Raw genomic sequence first — 6797 nt, forward strand, 5'->3', positions numbered from 1 at the left:
CACCATGCTTAGGGGGTGTTTTTCTTCAAAAGGATCAGGACGACTGTGGAAATGAAGGAATAACCTGGGCCATGTCTTGTGAGATTTCGAGTGAAATCCTATCAGCAAAGGCATTGAAATGAAAAGAAGGAGTGGAAGGTGGGTCTTCATATGAAGGATTTCAAGGTCCTTGAGTAGCCTAGCCAGTCTCCAGATCTCAACCATATTAAGAAAGTCTTTGAAGGGAGTTGAAAATCTGTGTTGCCCATCGACAACGCCAAAAGATCACTGCTCACAAGTAAATCTACATGGAGCAATGGGTCAAAATAGCAGCAAATGTCTGTGAAAACCTTGTGAACACTTACAGACAATGTTTGACCTCTGTCATTGCCAACAAAGACTATAAAACAAAGTATTCAGAATAGCATTTGATATGAGAATCAGAATCACCTTTATTGGACAAGTATGTAACAACACACAAGGAATTTGTCTCCGGCAGTCAGTGACCAATTCTGATTTTTCATGCTAATAAATTCTTTAAAAACCCAACTGTGATTTTAAGATTTTTTTCATATCAAGTTTTCTCTCTCACAGGTGAGGTTTAACAATGATAAAAATTACAGGCCTCTCTCATCTTCTTAAGTGTGCGAACTTGGACAATTGGTGGCTGGACTTTTTTTTTTTTTTTGCCACGCTGCATAATCCTGTATTTTTGCAGCAAAGGATTTTGATAGAGTAATTACCATCAATTTAACAAAATAGTGTTACTCTATTTATGGTTTGCAACATCAACCAAAATCTCACAATGGAGTGGAAAATAAATTTAATTACCGCAGTCACTTCCAGTATTTTGCTCTACGGCATGTGGTGCCCTAGTGTTGTCCTTACTGAGCCTTGTTGTCTGAAGTGTTGAAGTCTGCTTGTTTAAGAGGCCCAACATCTTCAAAGACAATCACACAAATCGATTTATGTCCGAAGTATTAAATGAGCACGATGAATGTGAATATTAACAGGCAACTAGAAAAAGTTGAGACACTTTAGAGAAGGTAAATAGGATAAGCAGGTGGACGAGGGAGATGTGTAGGTAGGGTAGGTGAGGTAAGGTGGTAGGGAATGGTAGGGTAGGTAGGTAGGTAGTTGTAAATATTGCGGGAATATGAGTCAGTAAATAAAGATCATCTTCTAACTTGAGTCACTGATGGTGTACTGGTACACTCCCCTGAATTTGGTGCAGGTGGCTTGGGTTTGGTTTCTATTCACTGATGGTGTCTATATGTGCCCTTTGGCTGACTGGCGACCAGGGTATAGACAGCTAGACAGCTGGGATAGGCTCCAGCGCCCCGTGACCCCAACCAGGAAAATTAGTGTTGAAATGGATGGATGGATTTTCTTACTATACTTATTAGTAGGTAGCTATTTTCTTACTATACTTATTAGTAGGTAGGTAGGTACATAGCTAGATAGCTAGATAGATAGATAGATAGATAGATAGATAGATAGATAGATAGATAGATAGATAGATAGATAGATAGATAGATAGATAGATAGATAGATAGATAGATAGATAGATAGATAGATAGATAGATAGATAGATAGATAGAACATGAAACCAAGGGAACTAGGATGCAAAATTAATTTTCTTTATTAGCAGTATGATGAACCCTCCCTACCCCTTTTGCTTTCGTTAGATGTTTTTTCCGCCTAATTAAAGGAAATTGTAGCGAGCAAAGTTATTTCTCCAAGGAAGTCACCGAACACCGTTGTCTCGATGACATAAATCCTCTGACGTGTCACAGAGGGAGAAATTAATTCCTGCTTTTTGTAGAATCAAAGCGTTGTGGTATCAGCACCGTGTTTGTCACAAAAACCATTAAGAGCACATTACGCTCCGCATTTACGTCGAACAAAAACACGTTATTAAAATCTAAGAAGCCGTCCCCTCAGGATCAATGCAACGTTGTATCGCATTTTAAGCGGCTGGGGTGATTATTTCAGTGCTCACCAGAGACCACTGTCTGGAATACAGTGGAACGCTGTTTTTATTTTCCCACTATTCAGATGAGAATAAATCATTATATTCCACAGTATTGTGGCATCGCTTAATTTCAGTCAGGGTTTGATGCCAAATGAAAGCATGCGTTTGTCTTTTTAATGAGCTATCCAGTCATTTGATCCACTGATGGACTGAGAAAAAAAAGCTTTTATTGGTAAACATCCACTCATTTTCTGCACCACTTACCTTCACTTGGGTCACGAGTGTGCTGGAGCCTACCAGCTGACTCGCGGCGAGAGGGAGGGTACACCCTGAACTGGTCACCTGCCAATCACAGGGCACATACCAAACATAGGCACTCACATTCACATTCAAAGGGCAATTTATAGTCTTCAATTAGTCAACTCTGCATGTTTTGGGAATGTGAGAGGAAACCAAACTCGAGTAGCTGGAGAAAAATCACACAGGCACAGGGAGAACATGAAAACTCCACACAGGTAAAGTTGGATTTGCATCGTGGATCCTCAGACTGTGAGGCAGATGTGCCAACCAGTCATTTACCATGCCACCACTTTTATTGCTCATCTACCACAATTCATGTTTGCATTTTACCGTGGCTCTTGGTTCACAATGCGTTTGGTGGACGTCGCGTGAGGGATGAACGGTGTTCAAATGGAAAAACCAAAAATTGACATTAAGACAAAATTAGAACCATGTCTACAAGCACATTAAACCCGGAGAACAAAACGTGCCATAGCCAGAGCAGTAACTTTTATCATCATTGAAGTCAAACACGAGTCTACAAATACTTGACATCATCACAAACTAATCATTCATCACATACATCCTCAAATGAGAGATGATGCCATAAAAGTCATTTGTGTACAGTAGTGAGTGATGTGTTTGCTCGCAACGATCCTGTCATGAAGGCTTTTGTTATTCACTTTAAAAAGATGACTGGCTCTTTGATGTGAACGGCAGCCTCCTGGGTCTTGATTGGGGGGATCTTTATTGTTTCTTTTCCCCTTTTCAATGTTCCACAAAATCTGGATTGGGCATACACATAATGTAAACGGAAGGGAACCGTCTGTTAATGAACGTGTGTGTGGGTCAATTACAACTGTTGATACAGCTACAAAAGTCAAGAATACACACATAACACTTATCATTTCTAGTACACTCCATTCATCCACCCATCCATTTTTTAGCAGCTTATCCTCACAAGGGTCACAGGAGTGCTGGACCCTATCCCAGCTGTCAACGGGCAGGAGGCGGGGTACACCCTAAACTGGTTGCCATCTAATCAAAGGGCACATCGAGACAAACAGTCGCACTCACAATCACGCCGAGGGGAAATTTAGAGTGTCCAAGTAATGTTGTATGTTTTTGAGATGTGGGAGGAAACCGGAGTGCCCAGAGAAAACCCACGCAGGCAAAGGAAGAACATGGAAACTCCTCTAGTACACTCACCTGTTTGTATTATTACTCTGTGTCAGTGTAGATTTGTAGTTATGGGAAAATTTTCAGCTTCAATGGCTGGTTTTGGGTGACAAACACATTTCTGAGGTTGTGGGTTCAAATCTGCGCTTGCATCTTCTCCCTGTGCCTGGGATTTTCCGCGGGTAATCCAGTTTGCTTCCATGTTGCAACAAAAAATGCATGGTAGGGTAATTGAAGGCTTTAAATTGTACGCAGGTGAGAATACAAGCGCTTATGATTGTTTATATTTTGCCGTGTGATTGCCAGGTGATCAGTTCAGGGTGTTCCCTGCCTTTGGTCCAAAGTGAGCTGGGACAGCTCCTGCACACTCCCGACCCAGGTGAGAATATGTGGACATTTAAATGACGGATGAATGTCTAGTTTTGTGATGACTTCTTGGAAAGACAATTTTAAACAAAGTACTTTTGTTCAATTTTACCACGTAATTGCTTAATTCTCGCCTGCACATCAAAATCACATATCCCCTTTGTGATGACATCACTGCAAGACGTAACGTTGCTCAATCTATATTTTAACTGGTGTCGAAAGTGCGGTGTTTTAACTACATTCCATTTTTTAATTTTCATAACAGTAAACCAGAATGAATGATCAATAAATTACCTTGTATTTTCCCCCGATTATTGTCAGTTTCTGCGTGGGTAATTGACAGGACGGGACTGAGAAGGGAAGAACAAAAGAAAGCCAAAATGAAATCAAAAGTACCAACCGGAGGTCATTTTATTTGCTGGCTTTGTCCTCGCACAGTGCACCGGGACTAAAGGAAGAAAAAAAGTGGAACCAGCCAGGGTGATTAGTCGTCCTGACCGTAGCCAGGCACAACACCTCATGAAGAGGACTGTGGTGGGAGGTGCTCATCAATATTGTGAAAATGAAGCAAATAGTATTACCAGTAGTTCCTTTACCTTATGGTGTATATTGTTTGGTGTCGTTTTATTTATTTATTTATTTTTTATTAAAATCATGTGGTAGCTAATGGATTTGGCACAGACTTTACAGGTCCAAACTGGAAGGAGCTAAAAGAGACCCAGAGTGACATCTGACTGACGATTTTCATTATTAGGCAAGACTGAAATTCAAACACTGCCTATTAGTGGACAGACGGCAAAGGACACATGAAACTGTCAATCCTGTTCAGTCCTGTCCATTGTGGTGAACAGGAACACTGGCAAGAATAATTTCTGTTTGTAAGTGGCTGAAGAATTGCCTGCATTTTACTATATATATTGTATATCATTTTGTTTTTTTGTGGAATCTTTATATACATTTTCAAATGTACGAATTAGATTTTAATTTTATGTTATAAAAACATCTCATTCAGCATGTCTTTTATGTTTTCAGTGTGTTTTTGGTTCTGTTACCACTGTATGTCAAACACGAGCAAAATAACTGTGCAGTCAGACATGAGAGGTTGAAAAAATAAGACACCTAACAAGGGAAGCAAAACTATATGGTAAAGACAAAACTGATCAGTGTCACCCTTGACTCGAGAGGATTTTAAGTTGTTGATGTTCTGTCTGAGAGTGAGCAGGCTGGATAGGATTAGAAATGAATGAGCTCATCAGAGGGACAGTCCAGGTTAGATGTTTTGGAGACAAATAGAGAGAGAGCAGACTACCAGGGTTTTAGGGATTGTGAGTATATTGGGAGAAGGATGGAGGTGCCAGGCAAGGGAGTTAGTGGAAGAGCAAAGAGAAGGTCAATAAATGTAGTGAGGGACGTTTAGAGAACACATGAGAACAGTTGGTGCTTTAGAGGAGGATGCAGGTCGGAATAGGTCAAAAAAGATGATGCTCTTCCTGCATCCTTAAAGGGACAAACCAAAAGCACCAAAATAAGATGGACTTCATAGACTATGGTATCCTGTTTTTCATTGTTATCTTTTTTTCTCATGTGTACAATGACATCACAGTTTTCTTTGTATTGTTGTACTCCTCTGCAAAATGACGTTTTTTTGGGGGGGGGGGACATGAGAATGCATCCCCCTCAGAATTCAGTGAACCATATTGTTCTGGGTATTGTCCTAGTGAGGTAAAGTTTGCCCACCTCCAAGAACAAAGTTGGTATTTGGGGCCATGAAGAGCAGAGAACAAAGTTTTTAATGAAGATTAATTGTGGCCAGTGAGCTCAGTTGTTCTTGGAGAAGTCAAAGGTTCCACCTGGACCATCGTTCCTCAGTGTCACCCAGCCCGATGAGGTCACCTCCGCCAGGATCCGCACCTCCTTTCATACTCACAGGGTCACTCAGAACAAATCCTCCCAGCTGCATCACCTCCACTGTTTCTTTCTTTCTTTATTTTTTTAACCTTGCTCACTGGCTTATTTTGCCTCAAATATAGATACGCCACATTCATCTTCTCACTCAACATATCCAAATATGTTCAAGCCTGACACGTTTCTCCTCTCTAGGACTCGTCTTCTTCCGTCACAAAGGCTTTTGTGAGATGGGATGAAAGAATGACACACAGCCAACAGGAGGAGCATGAGTAAAAATAGCTGAAAGAGAGTCGCAGGCGGTTCCAACAATGAGAGTCAAAAGACATCCCGGATTAAAAGTCTTGTATAAAACATAAGTGGGTACTGCATTCATTCACCGCTTACTGTGTAAATTAAGATGATGAGGGATGTAGTGTTTTGTTTTCAAAAACATCAAAGATGTTAAGTTACAAGACTGCCGATTGAAGTTCATGAAAATACTTAAATTCCGAAGACTCTATATAGTCTTTGATGTTTATGAAAACAACGTCTTGATATTCTTCCTAGAAGATTACATATGTTTTTCCATATCATCTAAGACAAGTTTGTCTTTAACGAACATGAGGTAGATATTTTCCAAAGCATGGAATATTTGTAGCAAGTGTTGTCGTTAACATCAAAAGCAGTTCTGTCTTCGAATAAAGTATGCTTTTGCAAAAAAAGATGTTCAATATTCAAGAAATGGTAAGATGGGGAGATCATCACCTCAGAAACAATAAGTACACACATACCTGCTTTCAATTTGAAACTGTACTTTGTGTTTGAAGAATGTCACAGATGTTCTTCAAAAACTATATTATTTAACCTTTAACGAATGTAAAACATCAAAAAATACAAATGAACATCGTGCAAATACAGGATAAATTAATCTTCATGGCAAACTGAATGTCAGTCTTTTCCAAAACATTGGAGACAATTTAGTTTTTTAAGGAATGTACGACCGGTTTAGACAATTGTCTTTAAGGCAAACCACCAAGTTTTCACATCAGTCCATCTGTTTTTAGAAAACAGCCATCCAATTTAGGATCTATGAAGGATGTAAAAGGAATTATCGAAACTTCCATTTTGATTT

General features: G+C 39.8%; 1 long non-coding RNA gene across 1 annotated transcript; it reads left to right on the top strand.

The window, feature by feature from the left end:
* The first annotated feature begins 2363 nt into the window (after positions 1-2363).
* LOC133498136 (uncharacterized) lies at positions 2364-4285 on the top strand. Its single transcript, XR_009794210.1, has 3 exons — positions 2364-2469; positions 3719-3791; positions 4217-4285. It is a non-coding gene; the product is annotated as an uncharacterized LOC133498136 (long non-coding RNA).
* Positions 4286-6797: the final 2512 nt, after the last annotated feature.

This window comes from Syngnathoides biaculeatus, chromosome 3 (assembly GCF_019802595.1).
Source record: "Syngnathoides biaculeatus isolate LvHL_M chromosome 3, ASM1980259v1, whole genome shotgun sequence".
NCBI lineage: Eukaryota > Metazoa > Chordata > Actinopteri > Syngnathiformes > Syngnathidae > Syngnathoides > Syngnathoides biaculeatus.